This window comes from Coregonus lavaretus, assembly GCF_964263955.1.
Source record: "Coregonus lavaretus genome assembly, chromosome: 40".
NCBI classification, from domain to species: Eukaryota; Metazoa; Chordata; class Actinopteri; order Salmoniformes; family Salmonidae; genus Coregonus; species Coregonus lavaretus.
The window spans coordinates 1554822-1580175 of NC_140027.1; the positions used below are offsets into that span (position 1 = coordinate 1554822).

The 25354-nt window shown below is 42.3% G+C and overlaps 1 pseudogene across 1 annotated transcript in view; it reads right to left on the reverse strand.

Annotated features, from left to right (window-relative positions):
- Nucleotides 1-15781: 15781 nt before the first annotated feature.
- LOC311113344 (VPS10 domain-containing receptor SorCS3-like) overlaps nt 15782-25354 on the reverse strand; it is a 304152-nt pseudogene continuing 294579 nt past the window's right edge. Inside the window, exons 14-18 of the transcript in view lie at nt 24978-25109; nt 24576-24670; nt 17300-17405; nt 16341-16501; nt 15782-15840 (exon numbers count right to left, since the gene is read on the reverse strand). The product of the transcript in view is annotated as a VPS10 domain-containing receptor SorCS3-like (transcript). The remainder of the gene's footprint in view (nt 15841-16340; nt 16502-17299; nt 17406-24575; nt 24671-24977; nt 25110-25354) is intronic.

Sequence of the window (25354 nt, forward strand, 5' to 3'; positions counted from 1 at the left end):
CAACTTAGTGTATGTAAACTTCTGACCCACTGGAATTGTGATACAGTGAATTATAAGTGAAATAATCTGTCTGCAAACAATTGTTGGAAAAATTACTTGTCCAAAACGATTTGCCAAAACTATAGTTTGTTAAAATTTGTGGAGTGGTTGAAAAACGAGTTTTAATGACTCCAACCTAAGTGTATGTAAACTTCCGACTTCAATTGTGTATACACTACCGGTCAAAAGTTTTAGAACACCTACTCATTCAAGGGTTTTTCTTTATTTTTACTGTTTTCTATATTGTAGAATAATAGTGAAGACATCAAAACTATGAAATAGCACATATGGAATTAGGTAGTAACCATAAAAGTGTTAAGCAAATCATATTTTATATTTGAGAATTTTCAAATAGCCACCCTTTGCCTTGATGACAGCTTTGCACACTCTTGGCATTCTCTCAACCAGCTTCACATGGAATGCTTTTCCAACAGTCTTGAAGGAGTTCCCACATATGCTGAGCACTTGTTGGCTGCTTTTCCTTCACTCTGTGGTCCGACTCATCTCAAACCATCTCAATTTGGTTGAGGTCGGGGGATTGTGGAGGCCAGGTCATCTGATGCAGCACTCCATTTCTCCTTCTTGGTTAAAATAGCCCTTACACAGCCTAGAGGTGTGTTGGGTCATTGTCCTGATGAAAAACAAATTATAGTCCTACTAAGCCCAAACCAGATGGGATGGCGTATCGCTGCAGAATGCTGTGGTAGCCATGCTGGTTAGGTGTACCTTGAATTCTAAATAAATCACAGACAGTCTGATGTCCATTGCTCGTGTTTCTTGACCCAAGCAAGTCTCTTCTTATTATATGGTGTCCTTTAGTAGTGGTTTCTTTGCAGCAATTCGACCATGAAGGGCTGATTCACACAGTTTCCTCTGAACAGTTGATGTTGTGATGTGTCTGTTACTTGAACTCTGTAAAGCATTTATTTGGCCTGCAATTTCTGAGGCTGGTAACTCTATTGAATTTATCCTCTGCAGCAGAGGTAACTCTGGGTCTTCCATTCCTGTGGCAGTCTTCATGAGAGCCAGTTTCATCATAGCGCTTGATGGTTTTTGCGACTGCACTTGAAGAAACTTTCAAAGTTCTTGAAATCCGTATTAACTGATCTTCATGAATACATTATATAACATTTGTGTATGACACATTCCTCTGCATTTAGCCATTTCCTTCTTCTTCTTCTTCTTCTTCTTCTTCTTCTTCTTCTTCTTCTTCTTCTTCTTCTCATTTTCACTGTCAGTGGAACTGTCTGAGCTTGAAAAATCAGAGCTGTTGTCCGACTCACATCTTGTCAACATGGTCCCCTGAAACATAAAGGGAGAGTTAGTCATATGTTACAGAGCAAACCTTTTCCAGTTACACATGAAGATAATGATAGCTGAACCTGACTGTGCGGTGCATGCAGCCCACCGACGACCCGCCACAACCTGTTAAATAAGTAATGTTTTCCCCACATGATTTGTGTTCAGATAATTAAACAATAGGGCTACTAAAGCACTGAATTGAATCCCTCCATTTCCCACTCACTGGCACTCACACACACGCTACGGTTTGGTATTGCTAAGATTTAATTGATTCCTATACTTAACGATCCCTCAATGATTCTGTTAATGGTTCTGGAAAGATAAATGGAGTCTCTAGCTTAAACAATGAGCATGTGCCGATTTTAAAAGCATATCTTGCATAGAATTCCATTCATTAGTAGTTGGGGCAGTTGGGGTATTTAGGGTAGTTAAAGAAAGAAAGATGGTATCAAAGTGGGAGTTAAGCAGACCTTTAAGTACTCAGGAGCTGTTTTAATTTGAAATTACAAGAGATAGAACTCAGCAGACTTAACAATGGCCAGTTTGGAATGTTGAGGAAATTGAATAGGAGGCTATGGGAGCTGTTGGGATAATAAAAGGTCTGTAATATAAAAAGTAAAAGTATCAAGAAAAAAAGTAATAGCTGGAAATAGCATGTAACCCTGGACTGAATACAGTTTAAGTGATAATAGTTTAAACGTTTTTTAAAAGTAGATAGCGAGCACAGAAAGTGGGCAGAAAAGGAATAAAAATATTAAGTATGCAGGATAACATAATGTGCTGCAAGCACACTTATTATAATACCTCCATGAGATTACCTAATTTCCTTTCTGCATGAATGCAGCCAAGCCAATCAGGCAGTAGTCTACACAGGCAGCACATTTCTGCCAAAATTGGATCATGAATGAATGCGTTTGCGTACCTGGGCCCGCCTCTTTTGTGATGTGAAATTACACATTCATGACTAGCTGTGTTCATGTCTCATACACAGAGTCATATTTGCCTAATTTGGCATGAACAAAACCAAGACACTTAAGAAGACTTCTTAAACCCTGTCTGAGGAAACAAGGTCAGAGGAATGATTTAATAGCTAGTAAGGTTTAGAGACAAACCCCTCGAATCGAACTTGTAGATATCATCATTATCATCATCTTAATTACTATCACTCTTATTGTATGTGAAAGTTCTCTGTCCCTTAACAAAACTTTAAAGATGCCATTAAATAATGCAAATAAACTTACCGACAGAAGAGGCAGGACTTGGTCCTAGGGAGAGAGTCTGACCCCCTTGTCCTACAGTAAAGTCATTATCAGTGACTGTCTGTGATATAAGCCACCTTCTCTTCTTTAATGACAAATTGGGTTGGCGTGACAGCAATTATGTTGGCAAAAACCAAGACAGATATGGAAACAGACTACTGAAAATATCTTACCATACAACTGGTTAACAGTTTTGCGGTGGAAGTCCCACTCTTCTTCCAAAGCCTCCATCTTGATCTTCATCTTCAGCATCAAAATGTTCATCTTTTCAGTTGTATGGTCAAAGGGACTTGATACAGACAATAAAATTCAAACAAAGGGCATTCGTGACAACGTCATAAGATATTCTACAGAACAATTGTTTAAAGATGTCATTAAACAATGCAAACACACTGACCAACAGATGTTCCTGTACCCAAGAAAGCAAAGGTAACTGAACTAAATGACTATCGTCCCGTAGCACTCACCTCTGTCATCATGAAGTGCTTTGAGAGACTAGTCAAGGATTATATCACCTCTACCTTACCTGTCACCCTAGACCCACTTCAATTTGCTTACCGACCCAATAGATCCACAGACAATGCAATCACCATCACACTGCACACTGCCCTATCCCATCTGGACAAGAGGAATACCTATGTACAAATGCTGTTCATTGACTATAGCTCAGCATTCAACACCATAGTACCCTCCAAGCTCATCATTAAGCTCGAGGCCCTGGGTCTGAACCCCGCCTTGTGCAACTGGGTCCTGGACTTCCTGAGAGGCCGCCCCCAGGTGGTGAAGGTAGGAAACAACATCTCCACTTCGCTGATCCTCAACACTGGTGCACCACAAGTGTGCGTGCTCAGCCCCCTCCTGTACTCCCTGTTCACCCATGACTGCGTGGCCAATCACGCCGCCAACTCAATCATCAAGTTTGCAGACGACACAACAGTAGTAGGCTTGATTACCAACAGTGACGAGACAGCCTACAGGGAGGTGAGGGAGGTCTGGGAGTGTGGTGCCAGGAAAATAACCTCTCACTCAACGTCAACAAAACAAAGGAGATGATTATGGACTTCAGGAAACAGCAGAGGGTGCACCCCCCTATTCACATCGACGGGACTGCAGTGGAGAAGGTGGAAAGCTTCAAGTTCCTTGGCGTACACATTACTGACAAACTGAAATGGTCCACCCACGCAGACAGTGTGGTGAAGAAGGCGCAACAGAGCCTCTTCAACCTCAGGAGGCTGAAGAAATTTGGCTTGGCACCTAAAACCCTCACAAACTTTTACAGATGCACAATTGAGAGCATCCTGTCGGGCTGTATCAAGACACCTACAGCACCCAATGTCACAGGAAGGCCAAAAAGATCATCAAGGACATCAACCACCCGAGCCACTGCCTGTTCACCCCACTATCATCCAGAAGGTGAGGTCAGTACAGGTGCATCAAAGCTGGGACAGAGAGAATGAAAAACAGCTTCTATCTCAAGGCCATCAGACTGTTAAATAGCCATCACTTGCACATTAGAGGCTGCTGCTGCCTATTGAAATCACTGGCCACTTTAAGAAATTGAACACTAGTCACTTTAATAATGTTTACATATCTTGCATTACTCATCTCATATGTATATACTGTATTCTATAATATTCTACTGTATCTTAGTCCATGCCGCTCTGTCATTGCTAGTCTATATATGTATATATTCTTAACTTCCATTCCTTATGTTGTGAAATTGCTAGATATTACTTGTTAGATATTACTGCACTGTCGGAGCTAGAAGCACAAGCATTTCGCTACACCTGTAATAACATCTGCTAAACCCTCTCTGATCAATTCATTGTTGCCGCACTTTTGAACTGAAATATGAACTGAAGCTTACTTGCAAAGGTTCTACCTACTAGCTATCACTTTGCAGTGTCAATATTACTTGTCACATAAACAATATCAAAGAGTCAACAGAGTTTGGTGCTTTGGTTGGGTCAGATATTTAACTTTCTCCCAAAAATTATTGTATTGTATTGTTGTTTCTACTGGAACCAAAAATGATGAATCAAGCAATACTTACCATCTATGGGAGGTATATTTAAGCAATAAGGCCCGAGGGGGTGTGGTATATGGACAATATTCAACGGCTAAGGGCTGTTCTTATGCTCGACGCAATACGGAGTGCCTACGACACAGCACTTAGCCATGGTATATTGGCAATATACCACAAAGCCCGAGGTGCCTTATTGCTATTATATACTGGTTACCAATGTAATTAGAACAGTAAAAATAAATGTTTTGTCATACCCGTGGTATACGGTCTGATATACCATGGTTGTCAGCCAGTCAGCATTCAGGGCTCGAACCACCCAGTTTATAATATCATTTACAGCAACCACAGTTGGTTCCTGTACCTCAAGCTTAGGGATCTCAACGTCTACCACTTCGGTTATGGCATCATCCTCTGCTGATGAGGCCATCCTCTTGCATTGTTTGTAAGTATTTTATGTGACATTTTATGGATGAACAAATAACACATTTTCAGTGTAAACCAAAGTGCTGTTGAAAAATGTGTCATGCACTCCAAAAAGGAATCCATTATAAAATGTGTGGGACATACAAACATGGTTTTCAGAATCACTAAGGGTCCAGCGAGTACTAAAATGTACTTTTATGTAATTGCAGGTATTCATTCTAGCTATGGTTATTACAAGTGCAACACTGCATAATACTTCTACGGCCAATTATATTAATACATCAGGTACTACTGTAGGAATGGATACGTAATTAAATACATATTATCACATAGGAGCTATTACTGTACGTCTACATTGTATATCATTTTTGTAGTATTAGGGTATTACTTATGTGGAAATTGGTATATCACTTCTTAAGTAACTACAATGTTGGTAACAAATGAGCTGGCTATAGTTATGTCATACAACTAGCTAGCAAGCTAAAGCAGCCAGCTTGTCTAGCTAACAGTAACTACCAGCAAATGGTTTAGCTAAGCTTACCTTAGCTAGCACCAAACTGACAGTAGACTAGCCGAGCTAGTAACATTAACCTTAATTAGCTTATTAACTGAGGTTGCTAGCTAGCTAGCTAACTAGGCTACTGTACAGGCTAGTGACTTTACATTTGCTTATGAAGGACATGATAAAATAAAATCTGGACTATTTGAGTGGGCTTCTATTCAGCTACACATGACTAAGCTATTGCCAGGCTAAACATGGCAAATGGCTAACATGGTCAAGCTATAGCCAGGCTCCTAGCTAATGCTATTATAATGTAATTAGCTCGCTACCTACTGTAGTTATCTAACCATCAAAAAGTTAGCTGTCAGCAAACTGGCTTATCCTGCTATGGCAACGATTAACATGCCTTTTGCGTCTGTTACATTGTTAGCTAGATAATAAACCAAGTTAAGATAATTAGCAAAATTCAACTAGCTAGCTACTCCTTGTGTAAACTAGCTAAATTCCAGTTGTGTCACTTAGACCTTAACTAACGTTAGCTAGCTAGCTATGTTGCTAACGACAGGCTGGGTCCGAGAATGACATGGTCCCACAAAAGGTGCCTCATTTTCACTGAGATGTCACATGAAATCAACCGATTATCAAGACAAATTCAATTCTGCATTTTAACTACTTTAATATCTTACTATTCATTTACCTTCGTTGTCCTTGGTCAACCTTGACTGTCACTGCGCTTTTGTCCTCGATGTCATTCAACAACATGAGAACAAGTGAACGTCTTTTTTTTTGCTGAGTAACGTTACTACAATTTCCAGCACATGGGTAATTTACGACAATTGCAAAAATTTCTAGCTGGATACAAATTTAAACACTTAAAGTGCGCGCCAAATCCAGTACTGTTTGTACCAAACCCAAGGATTTTGAATTGAACATGGCTCGTGTGCTAACTGATATATTGTCGGCAAAAAACAGCTGAAAAAACTAAAAAAAAGCTTATCAAATACCTCCAGGAGGAAGACCTGTTCAAGATATCTGTGAGGTGTCCTGTCTGTGGCCACAAGCAGAAAATGATCTGGCATGCGTGCAAAGATGGATACATAGGGTAAGTTAATGTTACAAATGGTATTGATTGGCCTAGAGAACTTTGGGAAGGTTTGAAATGAGGAGTACTGTACTGTAAGAAATATTTGAATAGGTAAATGCAGAGTGAATCCAACTTTCATCTTAAGCTGGTACAGTGGCTTGAGAAAGTATTCACCCCACTTTGCATTTTTTCTATTTTATTTTACAACCTGGAATTAAAATGGATTGTTGGGGGGTTTGTTTCATTTGATTTACACAACATGCCTACCACTTTGAAGATGCAAAATCTTTTTTCTTGTGAAACAAACAAGAAATAAGACCAAAAAAAATGAAAACTTGAGTGTGCATAACTATTCAACCCCCTAAAGTCAATACTTTGAAAAGCCACCTTTTGCAGCATTTACAGCTGCAAGTCTCTTAGGGTATGTCTCTATAAGCTTGGCACATTTAGCCACTGGGATTTTTTCCCATTCTTCAAGGCAAAACTGCTCCAGTTTCTTCAAGTTGGATGGGTTCCGCTGGTGCACAGCAATCTTTAAGTCATACCACAGATTCTCAATTGGATTGAGATCTGGGCTTTGACTAGGCCATTCCAAGACATTTAAATGTTTCCCCTTAAAACACTTGAGTGTTGCTTTAGCAGTATGCTTAGGGTCATTGTCCTGCCGGAAGGTGACCCTCCATCCCAGTCTCAAATCTCTGGAAGACTGAAACAGGTTTCCCTCAAGAATTTCCCTGTATTTAGCGCCATCCATCATTCCTTCAATTCTGACCAGTTTCCCAGTCCCTGCCGATGAAAAACATCCCCACAGCATGATGCTGCCACCATTATGCTTCCCTGTGGGGATGGTGTTCTCGGGGTGATGAGAGGTGTTGGGTTTGCGCCAGACATAGCATTTTCCTTGATGGCCAAAAGCTCCATTTTAGTCTCTGACCAGAGTACCTTCTTCCATTTGTTTGGGGAGTCTCCCACATTACTTTTGGCGAACACCAAACATGTTTGCTGATTTTTTTCTTTAAGCAATGGCTTTTTTCTGGCCACTCTTCCGTAAAGCCCAGCTCTGTGGAGTGTACGGCTTAAAGTGGTGCTATGGACAGATACTCCAATCTCCGTTGTGAAGCTTTGCAGCTCCTTCAGGGTTAACTTTGGTCTCTTTGTTGCCTCTCTGATTAATGCCCTCCTTGCCTGGTCCGTGAGTTTTGGTGGGCGGCCCTCTCTTGGCAGGTTTGTTGTGGTGCCATATTCTTTCCATTGTTTAATAATGGATTTAATGGTGCTCCGTGGGATGTTCAAAGTTTCAGATCTTTTTTTATCACCCAACCCTGATCTGTACTTCTCAACAACTTTGTCCTTGACCTGTTTGGAGAGCTCCTTGGTCTTCATGTTGCCGCTTGCTTGGTGGTGCCTCTTGCTTAGTGGTGTTGCAGACTGGGGTCTTTCTGAACAGGTGTATATATACTGAGATCATGTGACACTTAGATTGCACACAGGTGGACTTTATTTAACTACTTATGTGACTTCTGAAGGTAATTGGTTGCACCAGATCTTATTAAGGGGCTTCATAGCAAAGGGGGTGAATACATATGCATGCACCACTTTTCCGTTATGTATTTGTAATAATTTTTTGAAACAAGTTATTTTTTTCATTTCACTTCACCAATTTGGACTATTTTGTGTATGTCCATTACATGAAATCCAAATAAAAATCCATTTAAATTACAGGTTGTAATGCAACAAAATAGGAAAAAGTCCAAGGGGGATGAATACTTTTGCAAGGCACTGTAGACCAGAAGGGTAGGTCAATGAATTTGACACACTAAGAAAGTTTTGGATAATGACATTTTTAGAAAGTGTTTTACAATCAGGGGCTGCATTGCCCAAAAGGGCTTCCAAAAATCCCTAACACATTTTTTATTTTGTTTTTACACTGGGATGGCATGCTTCATTGATGATTAAATAGTTGGTCTAGTGGTAAACCTGCCAAGGTTAGAAAATGTATCATTTTGACTGCTTTGTTTGTTAATAGCTGTCACCCACGGAAAGTCCATGCTCTTTCAGCCCCCAATAAAATTAAGCGTAACAACCATACACAAGGTACTGGTGAGTGTGGGGCTCTCTGCTAAGTAATTACATGTTAGTTAGTGTTCCGTGGCATAGGTTAGTACAGAAGTGGAGCAAGGTATGGCGAGCACGTCTCTCCAGGCTGAAGAGAATGTGGTTGAAGGTCAAGTTAAGGTTATGTTACCAAAAGCTGGGTCTCAATGGGTTGAGTCTGGGGCCTATCGTGGGGTTTAATTTATGAAAAAAAGATTTGGGTTTCTATTCTCATATACTATTGATCTGATTTGTTGATATTATAGAGGATGGCATTGCACGGAGCTCAAGGACCGTATGGCGAGACTGGGGAGGAATGCACCACTGCTGCTGCCCTAATTTATTATTCTTGTGAGCCTACACTATTCAGGCAAATGAAGTAAAAGCTGTTACAAATGTGTTTTGAGTACTGTTGTTAGAGCTGCAACTAACAACTATTTTGATAATCAATCTGTCAGTTATTACTTTGATTACTCAATTTGTTTGAATTTTAAAAAGCCTGTTTTGCTGCGTGAATATAGGCTGAATGTTTTATCGAATATAAAAATGTTTACAGTGCATTACAATGCAAACAGCAACAACAGACAAACTCAAACTGAGTTATTTTGTGACAACTTCCATGATACAGAAGCAGTGTCAGCTTAAGACGATTTGGGACCCTAAGTGAGATTTGATTTCGGTGCCCCTCCTATAGAAGTTGATGGTCATGCTTCCCTGGGACACTCAAGTCTTCTCATATTACAAAAATATGTCTTACCTCTCATTATTAAAAGTCTGCAACAAAGCCCTGAGGAGGTTCAAGAGGAGGAAGTGTTTCCAAATTGGGTCAAGTTCGCTACAGAGATTGGTGCTGATAGATGAATCCAAGTTCTTGCACAAGAGAAAGGTATAGCATTATCCATTTTGATGTAGTAACATTCATTATCTGGGCTTGGGAACTGAGAGATAATTTGTTGATATATTTCACTTATGGTAATCAGTTGCCTTTTTAATGTACTCCTCAGTAGATATACTGATATGGATAAGAAATTGAGGGCTTGCCCATTTCATATACTGAATTATTTGATAAATGCATCTCTGTGCTCTTGGACACATCATCAGTGATGTTTCCTAGGATCATGTTTGGGGTCTTTTAACATTATACAAATTCACCCATCAGACCTTAGCTTGTGTCATAAGTGACATTATGCTAGTTCCCATGGATTTACTGATCCCCGCCATTCCAAGGCGTGACTAACCACTGGCCAACTCCCTGTCACAAAATAACGATATACACTTGTTCCTATCTTTCAGTACAATTGTGGAAGGATGGGGTCAACGTGGCGAAGACAGAGTTGGGTGTTTGGGATGATGGAGGTCAAACACAACAGACTGCGCCCAGTTCTTAAAATTGTGGAAAACTGTTCACAGGAAACCTTAATCCCTATCATCAGACGACATGTCCGAAGCACCATTCTGAGTGACTGCTGAAGAGCGTATGTCAGGTCTCTGAATAGGCTGGGTTACAATCACCAGACAGTCAACCACACAAACAACTTTGTGGATCCTCACACAGGATGTCACACACAACACATTGAAAGAGTGTGGCAGACAATAAAGGGGCAGGTCTGGAGGCTAAGGGGCAATCGGACCAAAACAAGTTTAAAGGAGCATCTCCATTTTATTGAGTGGATGTACTGGTTGGGTAAAGAAAATAAGAAAGGAGTACTCTCTCAACTTCAAAGACATCCGATTAGTATATCAGCTGTAAGATTTTCACTCTTAGCATGCACCCTCTAAAGGAAATGGAGCCGGGAGTACCCGGTGCCGGGTACTTTGCCACGTCAATTTAAATAGCGGTCAATACCGGCCCTTTAAATGCACGCAACCCCTGCAAGCTTTATTTTGCTGAAAACAACAGAATCTCTACTTTTAATTTATATCAACCAGTACGATGTCTTTGGAACTACAATTCTACAGCAAATGAATGTGTTTCATTCTTTTACAGGGTTATAAGCATGTTTTGTTGCTATCAGTGTCTTTTGGGTCACTCCACGTAAAAATGTTTATCACATGAAACAGGAAACTCTGGATTCCATTGCTTCCAAACATCAACACCGATCAACAGGCTATGCACCAACCCTGAAGAAAATATACTACCAAACTTCACTTACTACAATCAAAAACACGTGACATAGCAACTACATATTAATTACATTAGTAAATAAAATGCATTTCACTTTACATTAAGTTGCTTGTTCCTGCGTAGAAACATTGTATTTATAATACTTTTCTTTATAACGACATTGTAATAACTAAAATAATATTGAAAGTACATTGTAATTACACAGTTATTCTACATTGAAGTGTATTTTCCCAATGATTGTAATAAAAAGGTTTACTCTACTGTGTTTCACTTTACTTGAAGCTGCTTGCTCATGAGTACCTACATTAACATTATACATCATATTATTTTGAACAACATTTCACTTACATTACACCTTTGAAGCCATTAAATCCCTTTTTAAAGGCAGGTACATGGTATTTACAAAGGTTGTACCATTATGTGTTTCACTTTACTGGGGAGGTACATTATAGTTACATGCATATCCGTTGTAAATACATTGCTCTTACATTTAATTCAGTACATCCTTTCAGCCAAATGATATGGAAATAAGATAACTGAAGCTGTAGTTAATGATAGGGTGTGCATTGTTACATATACATAAATCATGAGTAATTAAACATGTGGAATAAGCTCTGACAAGCTGATTTGTAATGACATGTCCTTGCTCCACTTGTGTAATTAGCTATATCGCTAAACCCTTATTACAGTGTAATTACATAGTTTTTACATAGTAATTACATGTAACTACTATGTTATAAATGCATTTATTACTATTAGTTACATATTAATGCATGTACACTTAAGGTAAAGTGTTAACCATCAGGTAAACATGCATCAATCAATCAATAACATGTATTTTATGAAGCCCTTTTTACATCAGCAGTTGTCACAATGTGCTTATACAGATAGCCAGCCTAAAACCCCAAAGAGCAAACAATGCAGATGTGGAAGCACAGTGGCTAGGAAAAACTTCCTAGAAAGGCAGGAACCTAGGAAGGAACCTAGAGAGCAACCAGGCTCTTAGGGGTGGCTCCTCTTCTCGCTGTGCCAGTTGGAGATCATAAGAGTAAATGGACATAAAGGATAGATTGTTCTTCAAGATGTTCAAACATTCATAGATGACCAGCAGGGTCAAATAATATTCACAGTGGTTATAGAGGGTGCAACCTGTCAGCACCTTAGGAGTGAATGTTAGTTGGCTTTTCATAGCCGAGCATTCAGAGGTCGAGACAGCAAGTGCGTGAGAGAGAGAGAGAGAGAGAGAGCGAGAGAGAGGATCGAAACACACATGCACACACACTAACACACACAGTAACGTGTAGGATATAGCAATAAGAATGTCAGTTTAATATGCAGTGAAGATCACCTCCTATTACCCTTCTCAGAGTTTGAATAATTCCATTACACAGAGAGAAATGCTTTAATGTAGAAAAATACATTTATTTGAAACAATTTCAAAATGACCGCTTCTTTACAGTAGAAATATTGAAATAAAGATTAAACAGAACCGTAGGATTGTGCAATGAAGATTATTACAATGGTCTGCCTTTAGAATAATAATAAATGCTGTAAAGAAGTCAATGGAACGCATACCGTGGGGATTGGCGCACATTCAGCAAATCTGATCTAACAGTGGATAGTTGTCAAATCCATCATGATTGATGTATTGTAACAGGCCCACAAAGTGGTTACTAAAGTGTGATTTGCATATATTTTGCTGTTTTCGTTGCATAACATTTAGAAGTTGTCCCTTTTCAGGTTTTAAGAGGTGACTGCTAAAGGCTAACTCCCATTCGAATAAGCTGGTTGCATAGCTAGCATACAGAAATCGGTGGTGGTAGTCAAAGTCATTTTTAACTGTAATGCTGTTGATTGGTGATGATGACATCCATACAAGCATTATACTCCGATTTTTTCCTCAACATAGTGTGAAATAAACATGAAAACAATTGCATACATATAGGCACATTTTGCTGGGGGGCAATGAGGAGATTCTGAAGTTTCCCCCATGGCATCTTTCTCCCACGCGTTTCCAAGGCATTTCCATTGTTTTGGTCGAGTTCCATTTACCTCTTTACCGCATCTATGTAAGCTAAGATTTCTTAATTTCCCTTTTTACAATCTTGGTTCCTTTTCAGATTTCATAGATAATCTTATAATAGGTGTTTAACATTTGTTCAATAGCTCAATCGAATCTGATGTAAAGCAATGAACACAAGAGAAAACTAATCAAATTAGCATTGCAGAACAAAATATCCACACTAATAAATAAGCACACAAAATGTAACAAATGTAACAAAACCCAATTACTTTCCCTACAAACCTGCAGCAGTACAGATAATATATTTTCTAAATAGGTCTTCCCTGTGAAAGATGTCTGAAGAACTTAGCACTGTTGAATGACCGACGACCAATGCTAAAATGCCAACGCATGTTTCCCACTCATAGGGCGAAAGGAGCTTCGAGGCTCATGGGATGAATGGTTGTACTCCACTGTTAAAATGTCCTTACATGCCGAAGGAATGTCTTTCCGAAGAAATTCAGGAGAAATAAAATGAATTATACATGTGGATGAACTCTCAGTGACCTTCTAGCTCAGCTAGTTCAGCTTTGTCTACCAGTGGAGGCAGTGGAGGAGTTGCCTTAGAAACTGGTGGTGGCAGAGATGACAAAGAAGAAACACTTCCATGTTCCCGTTATCTGTCACTACGGTAATCTTTCTTTTTTAATAAGTATTTGAACAAAGCCGGCATGACATTGAGAACATCAAAATGAGTTGTCAACAACAAACCAAATAAGGACAGTGAGATGAGTGAGGATGATACAATTATCATTCAACAAAACAAAGCGTTGCTTTGCTAGGTCGTGTCAGGGAGAATGGAACCGGAGCGGAAAAAAATTCCTCTGTGGATTGAGTTTCATGCATCATAACAATGTTAGTTGTCGCTACAGCAACGGCTTGCTATGACAACTGCTATAACACTCTTATTAGAATGTAACACCACTCTTGTTACAATGTAACAAGGGACTACAGATGCAGAAGCTCCACCTCTTTCCTTTACTACTGAACACACACTTATGTACACTATCATGGGAAACACTTTCCTATGACTGAAAAAAACACTTGTGCAACTTTCTCTAAACATCCCCGTCCTTCTCTCCTCTCACTCTCCTTTGTGTCATTACGTGCCGACTCCAGGAACAGCATTCTGGGATAGCTCGGCATGGTGAATTCGGTGCTTAACCATCCACCCATCTCCGCTTACCGCTAGACTGGCTACACCTGCTGCCAGGGGACCTGTGCGTGCCTTCAAGCTGCTGACTGGCTGACTGGAGCTCCTGCTCCTACTCCTGCTGATGACAGCTTTCAGAGGACTGCTTTGCACAGCAGTGTAGTGGAGGAAACTAGCTACTAGCTAGCATGCACACTGTTGTGTGTACAGTATTTCACTATGTTAGGGAATTCAAGTGGTGGAACTTGACTCAACAGTTGGTTTCTAACTTCTAAATGAAGCTGATGAAATGTGTTGATAGTGGGATAATTTGATGAGACACATATGGATGGGATGTTGGTTAGAAATCAGTGTGTTGTGAGGTTTTTACTCTAGACACCTTATCAGATGAGTGGAAAGTCAACACAAAGTTGTTTTGTTCCCTTCTTGTATGGAAATAATTTGAGAGATAATGTTTGAGGAGATTACCATGAAAATCTATGAGAGTTAATGTGATTTACAGAGATAGAACACTATGAATAGATGCCAGCAAAGGACATGATAAACTATAGCACTGCAAAATACCCCCAAGTTACTTGTCCTTGTCACGTTGAAGGGCCTTGTACAATATACTCATCAATAATAACAATTGATATGTACAACAATATGTGATCATCTTGATGAATCAGACACAAATGATATCCACGGATCATAAATGGTTGATTCCACTTTTCTCGTTACATTCAAAGGGCAAACAATATAAATAATCCCATGATGCTTATGGAAAGTGTCGTCTGTTACAAAGAGTTTAACCATTGAGATGCATGTAAAAATTTCAAGCAGGGGTGGCGTTGTGTAAACCTGGTTTGATATTTAGAAAATGATTCCCATCTTAACAGTTAAACCCTTTGTATGAGACAGATACATTGTATAGCCATAAATTAACAAAATGATGGATATGCGAGTCTGTATATATACACTGTATGTAAAAATTACTGAGCCCTTTTGATGAATAGAAAATAACTATTTACAACACTTGCTTATCTACAACACATACATCGTGTCCTTAATAATAACATGCACAAGTCAAGGACCTCATTAAAAACAAATAAAGTTAGACTCTTTCTATAAGTAACATGTTGCTTTTTAACACGCTTTTAAGAACCGATAACAGGTCATGACTAGATCTCCTGTGTTCGGCATTGTACTTTTACTACAAGCATGTGGAAAGTAAATATACATATAGTTTATACAGAGCTTTAACAGATATCTAAAGATAATTTGGTACATTTTCAATAATATTCCCTGTTAGATCGGAGACCTAGACATGTTGGCCCATACAGACAAAAACTCTTATACCTCATGAAAAGTAAAACTTTAAGAAATGTACATACCTCTCTTCGTAGGTTTTGATAAAGGCTTTGATAAATGTCCATGAAATGAGACAATTACGGACTGAAAATTTAACGTTTCTTTGTAATCCAAATTGTGTAACAGTAGGCCTAAGTAGCTCATACTGGTAATTAAAACTTGTCTCATTGAGTGGATTTCAAATTTGCCGCATAGATGCTATCAAACAAGACACCCATGCACATCAGAATAAATGAGGTCCTTAGAAAACTATTAACATTGGGGTTGTGTTTGAGAAATTACAAAATAAACCAAAAAAGAGAAAATCCTCAAAATGGCAATACTTTAAGTCTGTACACATTTGTTGCATTCCTTCCTCGGCTTTACACGCTAGTACAGTTAGGAATCTCCCTTGTGCTCTCGCAGGCATTTCCAATTCTCCCTGGGGTACAGAGAAAAAAAACACAACATAAGAACAATGTGGGTTAGTCCACTGTTAGTAGAGGCTTTGATGCCTGTGAAACAAATAACTACTTGGACATTGATACGGCCTGTTAATTACTGGGGTTTGATTACATTGTCTTATCAAAAGCTCTTAAGCTGTTGTTTCATGTGTGGGACATTAGTGGCTGACCCATTCGTTAGTTTGTTTCCTTGTTTTCTTCTGAAGATACAGTACCCCTCCTTTTTCCTACCAGTTAATTCCATGTATAGAAACAATGTAGACTTTCTAAACACTATGTAGTGTATACACTGCAGGTCAAAAGTCAACATTGTTATACACGGAGATATGACCCATATGTTTTCTAGTCCAATGCAATTAGTTTGGACAATGTATATGTAATATTGATGGATCTTTCTCAACAAGGAAGTTCAAAGTCACCAAATCAGTAACTTGCTAATAACACAATAAACAATGATTTATCAGACTATGTATCTTACATTTAACCCTGGCGTCCATCTCTTTCTCCATGACTTCTGTGGGCATAGAGAACTCACTGAGGGTGATTTTAGGCGTGCTGTCACTCTGGCTGACCGAACCGATCATCTCCTGCTCTTTCTGCTGGTTCACCTCTGCGTATATGTTAATCCAGGGGATTTTTCTGCAGATTGGTAAATGTAGATAGACAACAGCCATGTTACAATAAGCAATGACTAGTCAATAATTGTCCCATTGGCAGCATTTCTCAAAGCTACACATTTTGTTCAGAGTTGGTATGATGACAAGACTAAACTAACCCCTGGACGTGTTATTATCATGAAGCCACTAGATATCTAACTAAGAAAATCTTAATCTATCCATAAATAAATCCCCATATGACATCAATGTCTAGTACTGATATAAGACTGTAATCCTCATACATATACATTTTGCATAATCTCCCAAAAATATTTTATCATTCATATTTATGATCAGAAAATGTTTCATCCACTTGTACTTCAATTTATTTCAAATTACAAGTCATTTTGTTATTTAATTGTTTTGCTTTGTCATGTGTGACATTTCAATTAATCTGTTTCCTCTTTAGATTAATGTGGGAAATCCATATCCATAATTTATGCGGTTTCCGCAGACTTTTCCATCATTTTAATAATTCAGCTACTAACAGCCGAAGTACGGCAACAGCATATTAAGCAATTTAATGATAGTTTTCTTAACATAACATCACTGATTCACACATGTGCCTCATGCATCCAAATCACTCTAAATCTGTTTACTACATCTACAGAATAATTTGAAAAGTTATTTCAAAGGAACACCATTAGTTCATCGTTCATTTATGCAGGCCCTATCAATCTAGCATATTATTATAATATGCATTATTAATGATGATGTCAGGTGATTACAGCAGTGCTGCGATACAGTGTACAAATATATAATCATACAGTACTGTACATACCTCTTGAATTTGTAGATGAGAAACACTGCTAAACCCAGGAATACTACTGATAGGAGCATCAGCATGACTGAACTGCTGTGTCTCGGGCTGGAATCCACCAAGGGTGCTGTAACAGAGGGTAGAGGAAGACAAACATTAAACATAACAAGAACATAGCAACACAATAAAGGCTAATCTGGGATTGCCTTGGAGATGTTCTTGCTTCATTGCCAATATTGATCCTATACTGTATATTATTGTTATTTGTGATTTATTTTGTATAATGTTTCTGCCACCGTCTCTTATGACCAATAAGAGTTTCTGAATATCAATGACAGCGATTACTCACCTCGTATTGGACAAAGATTTTTTCTTCAACGAGTCGGACACAAAGGATATTCTACAGACACCCGACAAGGCCCAAATCCCCGTCATTCGCATGAGAAAGTGACAGAGATATCGTAGGTCGGGGTGCCTTGTAAGGATCCGAATGCGAGCGAGTACTCTGCCTCTACCATCAGTCCTATTAGCCAACCTACAATAATTTGAAAACAAAATAGACGACTTACGATCACGGATATCCTACCAACGGGACATAAAAATGGTTAATATCTTAATTTTCACAGTTGTGGCTGAACGACGACATGACTAACATACAGCTGGCGGGATATACGCTACATCGGCAGGATAGAACGTCTGACTCCGGTAAAACAAGGGGTGGCGGTCTGTGTATATTTGTAAACAACAGCTGGTGCACGAAATCCAATACTAAGGAAGTCTCAAGGTTTTGCTCACCTGAGGTAGAGTATCTCATGATAAGCTGTAGATCACACTATTTACTCAGAGAGTTTTCATCTATATTTTTCGTAGCTGTCTATTTACCACCACAAACCTATGCTGGCACTAAGATTGCACTCAATGAGCTGTATAAGGCCATAAGCAAACAGGAAAACGATCATCCAGAGGCAGCACTCCTAGTGGCTGGGGACTTTAATGTAGGGAAACTTAAATCCGTTCCACCTCATTTCTACCAGCATGTTATTAGTGCAATCATAGGAAAAAAAAACTCTAGACCACCTTTACTTCACACACAGAGACGCGTACAAAACTCTCCCTCGCCCTCCATTTGGTAAGTCTGACCATAATTCCATCCTCCTGATACCTGCTTATAAGCAAAAACTAAAGCAGGAAGCACCAGTGACTCGGTTAATAAGGAAGTGGTCAGATGACGCAGATGCTAAGCTACAGGACTGTTTTGCTAGCACAGACTGGAACATGTTCCGGGATTCTTCCGATGGCATTGAGGACTACACCACATAGAGCTGCCGCTTTCAAGGAGCGGGACTCTAACCCGGACGCTTATAAGAAATCCCGCTATACCCACCGACTAACTATCAAACAGGCAAAGAGTCAATACAGGACTAAGATTGAATCATACTACACCAGCTCCGACGCTCGTCGGATGTGGCAGGGCTTGCAAACTATTATAGACTACAAAGGGAATCACTGCCGCGAGCTGCCCAGTGACACGAGCCTACCAGACGAGCTAAATCACTTCTATGCTCGCGTCGAGGCAAGCAACACTGAAGCATGCTTGAGAGCATCAGCTGTTCCGGATGACTATGTGATCACGCTCTCCGTAGCCGATATGAGTAATACTTTTAAGTAGGTCAACATTCACAAGGCCGCAGGGCCAGACGGATTACCAGTACGCGTACTCCGAGCATGCGCTGACCAACTGGCAAGTGTCTTCACTGACATTTTCAACATGTCCCTGACTGAGTCTGTAATACCAACATGTTTCAAACAGACCACCATAGTCCCTGTGCCTAAGAACACTAAGATAACCTGCCTTAATGACTACTGACACATAGCACTCATGTCTGTAGCCATCAAGTGCTTTGAAAAGCTGGTCATGGCTCACATCAACACCATTATTCCAGAAACCCTAGACCCACTCCAATTTGCATACTGCCCCAACAGATCAACAGATGATGCAATCTCTATTGCACTCCACACTGGCCTTTCCCACCAGGACAAGAGGAACACCTACATGAAAATGTTATTCATTGACTACAGCGCAGCGTTCAACACCATAGTTACCTCAAAGCCCATCACTAAGCTAAGGACCCTGGGACTAAACACCTCCCTCTGCAACTGGATCCTGGACTTTCTGACGGGCTGCCCCCAGGTGGTAAGGGTAGGTAACAACACATCTGCCATGCTGATCCTCAACACGTCGGCCCCTCAGGGGTGCGTGCTCAGTCGCCTCCTGTACTCCCTGTTCACCCATGACCACATGGCCAGGCACGACTCCAACACCATCATTAAGTTTGCCGCCGACACAACAGTGGTAGGCCTGATCACCGACAACGATGAGACAAAGGAGATGATTGTGGACTACAGGAAAAAAAAGAGGATAGAGCATGCCCCCATTCTCATCGACGGGGCTGTAGTGGAACAGGTTGAGAGCTTCAAGTCCACATCACCAACAAACTATCGTGGTCCAAACATACTAAGACAGTTGTGAAGAGGGCATGACAAAGCCTATTCTCAGGAGACATGGCATGGGTCCTCAGATCCTCAAAAAGTTATACAGCTGCACCATCGAGATCATCCTGACTGGTTGCATCACTGCCTGGTACGGCAACTGCTCGGCCTCCGACCGCAAGGCACTACAGAGGGTAGTGCGTATGGCCCAGTACATCTCTGGGGCCAAGCTTCCTGCCATCCAGGACCTCTATACCAGGCGGTGTCAGAGGAAGGCCCTAAAAATTGTCAAAAACTCCAGCCACCCTAGTCATTGTCACGATCGTCGAAGGAGGAGGACCAAGGCGCAGCGTGATATTCGTACATACTTATTTTATTAAGTGCACACAATAAACAAAACAACAAACGATAACGTGACGTCCTAGGTCTAACACAACCAACACGGAACAAGATCCCACAACACCTGTGGGAAAACAGCCTGTCTAAATATGGCTCCCAATCAGAGACAACCAGCAACAGCTGACACTCGTTGCCTCTGATTGGGAACCACTCTGGCCAAAATAGAAATACAATACTAGACTGTGAACATAGAACACAAAACACATAGACTTTACACACCCTGGCTCAACATATTAGAGTCCCCAGAGCCAGGGTGTGACAGTACCCCCCTCCAAAGGCGCGGATGCGACCGCGCCTAAACATAACCGAACAGGGAAGGGCTGGGTGGGCATTCCTCCTCAGAGGCGGTTCCGGCTCCGGGCTTGACCACCACCCCTCAACAATCCCCCCGTAGCGCCCCTGGTCCGGTCTAGCCCCGCTGGCTGGAGTTGGACTGGACATCGGTGGAGCGGATTGCTTGGGCTCCGATGTGGAGCTGCTGACCGGTACCTGACCAGGTACCGGTGACCCAGGCACGGGTTGTGCCGGACTGACGACGCACACCACAGGCTTGGTGCGTGGAGCAGGAACGGGCCGGACCGGGCTGACAACGCGCACCCCTGGTTTGGTGCGTGGAGCAGGAACGGGCCGGACCGGGCTGACGACGCGCACCCCTGGCTTGGTGCGTGGAGCAGAAACGGGCCGGACCGGGCTGACGACGCGCACCCCTGGCTTGGTGCGTGGAGCAGGAACAGGCCGGACCGGGCTGACGACGCGCACCCCTGGCTTGGTGCATGGAGCAGGAACGGGCCGGACCGGGCTGACGACGCGCACCCCTGGCTTGGTGCGTGGAGCAGGAACAGGCCGGACCGGGCTGACGACGCGCACCCCTGGCTTGGTGCGTGGAGCAGGAACAGGCCGGACCGGGCTGGCGACGCGCACCCCTGGCTTGGTGCGTGGAGCAGGAACAGGCCGGACCGGGCTGGCGACGCGCACCGTAGGCTTGGTGCGAGTGGCAGGAAAAGGCCGGGCCGGGCTGGCGACGCGCACCGTAGGCTTGGTGCGAGTGGCAGGAACAGGCCGGGCCGGGCTGGCGACGCGCACCCCTGGCTTGGTGCGGGGAGCAGGTTCAGGCCGGGCCGGGCTGGCGACGCGCACCGTAGGCTTGGTGCGGGGAGCAGGAACAGGCCGGGCCGGGCTGGCGACGCGCACCGTAGGCTTGGTGCGAGTGGCAGGAACAGGCCGGGCCGGGCTGGCGACGCGCACCGTAGGCTTGGTGCGAGTGGCAGGAACAGGCCGGGCCGGGCTGGCGACGCGCACCGTAGGCTTGGTGCGAGGGGCAGGAACAGGCCGGGCCGGGCTGACTATGCGCACCCCTGGCTTGGTGCGGGGAGCAGGAACAGGCCGGGCCGGGCTGGCGACGCGCACCATTGTCTTGGTGCGGGGAGCAGGAACATGCCGTGCCGGGCTGGCGACGCGCACCATTGGCTTGGTGCGTGGAGCAGGAACAGGCCGGGCCGGGCTGGCGACGCGCACCATAGGCTTGGTGCGGGGAGCAGGAACAGGCCGGGCCGGGCTGGGAACACGCACTACTAACTTAGTGCGGGGAGCAGGAACGGGTCGGGCCGGACTGGGAACACGCACTACTAACTTAGTGCGGGGAGCAGGAACGGGTCGGACCGGACTGGGAACACGCGCTACTAACTTAGTACGGGGAGCAGGAACGGGTCGGGCCGGACTGGGAACACGCACTACTAACTTAGTGCGGGGAGCAGGAACGGGTCGGGCCGGACTGGGAACACGCACTACTAACTTAGTGCGGGGAGCAGGAACGGGCCGGACCGGACTGGTGACACACACCACTTGCTTGGTGTGAGGAGCAGGACTGGGTTTCTTCATAACCCTCCGCTCCCTCAGCTGCCTACACAGTTCCTCTCGCCGTGCCTCTACTCTCTCCTTCTCCCTTATCGCCTCCAGAAGCTCCTCCCTCTGAACCACTAACTCCTGCTCCCTCTGAACAAATAGCCCCCTTAACCTGGTGGCCTCCTCTCCTATTCTCCCAATACGCCCTGTAGCTGCCTCCTGCTGCCCCGTCGCCCATGCCGTGTGCCCCCCCCCCCTAAATTTTTTTTGGGGTTGCCTCTCGTCCTTCCGACGATGACACTGTTGACGCCGTTGCTCCTCTCTCCGGCGCGCCTCCACCGTCTCTTCCCACGGACGCCGATCCATCCCAGCCTGTATCTCCTTCCAAGTCCAGGACCCTTTCCCGTCCAATATCTCCTCCCATGTCCAGGCTGCCTGCTCCTGGACACACTGCTTGGTCCTGGTATGGTGGGATCTTCTGTCACGATCGTCGAAGGAGGAGGACCAAGCGTGATATTCGTACATACTTATTTTATTAAGTGCACACAATAAACAAAACAACAAATGATAACGTGACATCCTAGGTCTAACACAACCAACACGGAACAAGATCCCACAACACCTGTGGGAAAACAGCCTGTCTAAATATGGCTCCCAATCAGAGACAACCAGCAACAGCTGACACTCGTTGCCTCTGATTGGGAACCACTCTGGCCAACATAGAAATACAATACTAGACTGTGAACATAGAACAAAACACATAGACTTTACACACCCTGGCTCAACATATTAGAGTCCCCAGAGCCAGGGTGTGACAGTCATGGACTGTTCTCTCTGCTACCGCACGGCAGGCAGTACCGGAGAGCCAAGTCTAGGACCAAAAGGCTTCTTAACAGCTTCTACCCCCAAGCCATAAGACTCCTGAACAGCTAATCATGGCTACCCGGACTATCTGCATTGTCCCCCCACCCCACCCCCTCTTTTACGCTGCTGCTACTCTCTGTTTATTATCAATGCATAGTCACTTTAACTCTACCCACATGTACATATTACCTATATTACCTCGACTAACCTGTGCCCCTGCACATTGACTCTGTACCGGTACCCCCTGTTTATAGCCTCCCTACTGTTATTTTATTTTACTGCTGCTCTTTCATTATTTATTTTTTACCTATCTATTTCTTTACTTGACACTTATTTTTCTTAGAACTGCAGTGTTGGTTAAGGGCTTGTAAGTAAGCATTTCACTGTAAAGTCTACACCTGTTGTATCCGGCGCATGTGGCAAATACAATTTGATTTGATTTGAAGGTAGAGCACAGTATATTTTCTACTTTGTATTTTTATCCAGCCCCAGCTCTGAGAGGCGGCCTGTGATGTTGATGACTTTTCTGAAGCAGCTTGAAGGCTCTTCCCAGCTTTTCTAAGGTGAGACACACACACACCCCACCCTTGACACACAGACACACACACACACACACACACACACACACACACACACACACACACACACACTTTAAGATTCAGCACCCGCCGTCTTGCGTTGTGTATACCTAGCCCTTTAAGCCACAGACAGCCAGCTCAAGACTATATGTTCTCACTGGGATTATGTGGCTAATAGAACCTTCCAAATATGTACTCTTAGACCTGTGAAGTCTTCAACCACCACCATCTATGACCAGAGAGCTTTGAGCAATCCTCTCTCCAACTCCCACCTCCACCCAACACCCACATTAACTTCACATGTGAAGTGTTCCATTAACACGTTTTCATATGATTTCACATGTGAAATGTCATGTTTTATTCATTTTCCACGTGAAATCATGTGGCTTTTCTGTAAGGGCACTTCCAACTTTAACCCTCTACTCTTCCATGTGGACCCAGCTGCTGTAGTAAGTGTGGTGTTGTAGAAGTATATAGAAGGAGGCTGGACTACTGCTCTGTATCCATTCAATACTCTCAACTGAGAATCTTTTCCATTGTGAAGCAGGTTTTGGGTTGTTTCTGGGTGGACACTGGCCAATCATTTTAATTGCAGCCAAGAGTAGTTATTTATTTGTCTCATTTCAAGCCAACACTCAAACTTGTGTAATGTTGATTATTTTGAGGCGATTCTGAATTCTGCATGCATTTATAACCAAACTTCTCTTTTTTTGTCCTTTTCTCAAGGACTAAATAATCAACATAATTATACTCAGTGTAACACTCATTTTGTGGTTGGATGGCTGTAAAAGAAAGTGAACAGATGTTGGGCATCTTGATGGCTGATATAAAAGTTCCCTTGTCTCAAGGAGTTCCACTTAAAATAAAATCAATCCTCCCTTTCCTCCCATGTCCTCCTCCAATCGTCATACATAAATACAGAACAAAAAAAGTGTTTGGTTTATGCTATCCAAATATGGCTTATGAAGAGATTATCTCAAGTAGATTACATTGCATTTATGACATCACAAAAATAAACAAATACAGCTAAAAAACAGGAGAATATGTAGAGAAAATAATGATTTCTCATGCAAGTACATACAGTTAATTTATGTAATTATCTTGATAGTAACTTCTTTCCTTATCCAAAGTTAGCTGTGTGATGTAAATGATTACTTTTGCTCCTGGCTTTAGCTCAAACTCCACCAGATTCTGGTCCAGAGGCAAGTATCTCAGAGATCTGTTGAAGGAGATGAAAGAAGCATCATTTTGTCAAACAATTGTCACCCTTTACAGCTCTTTCAATTCACTCACACAGTATAATTAAATAATATTTGCCATCTTGTCATGACACCCACCACATTGGTTCAATTGTTTCAATTGTCAGACTCGGGCGCGTAGAATTAATGTGTGTCATTTTAGCCATGACAATGTAATTATCCTATTGGGTGAATTTACGTGAAGGATTGGAAACACTTTGTCATATATGCCATGACTGAATTACAATGACACTCAAAATGTCAGCGTCCAATCTAACTGTCCCATACCTGCTTTAGCTCCTCCTCGCTCTTTTTCCTGCCCTCTGATTGGTTATTGTGTGGTAACATGAAGAGCTCAGTGGACGTTGGCACACCTGGAAACACTGCAACCAATAGCTGATCCTCTGGAAAGTCTGACACCTGTTGACAATGGACAGTACTGTTACAATATGTTCATACCTGTATGGCATTCTTAGTCTACAGTCAAAAACACTGCCCTTAGATTATATACATATTTAACATGTTTGAAATCAAAGGAGAGGGAGGTGACAATGAAATAGCTTTGGGCTTGATCAACATGTGGTAATAACCAAGTACAACCTAGAGGTAAACAAGCAACAATATGTCACCAAACCAATAGATGACAATTAATAGGACTTTCTTAT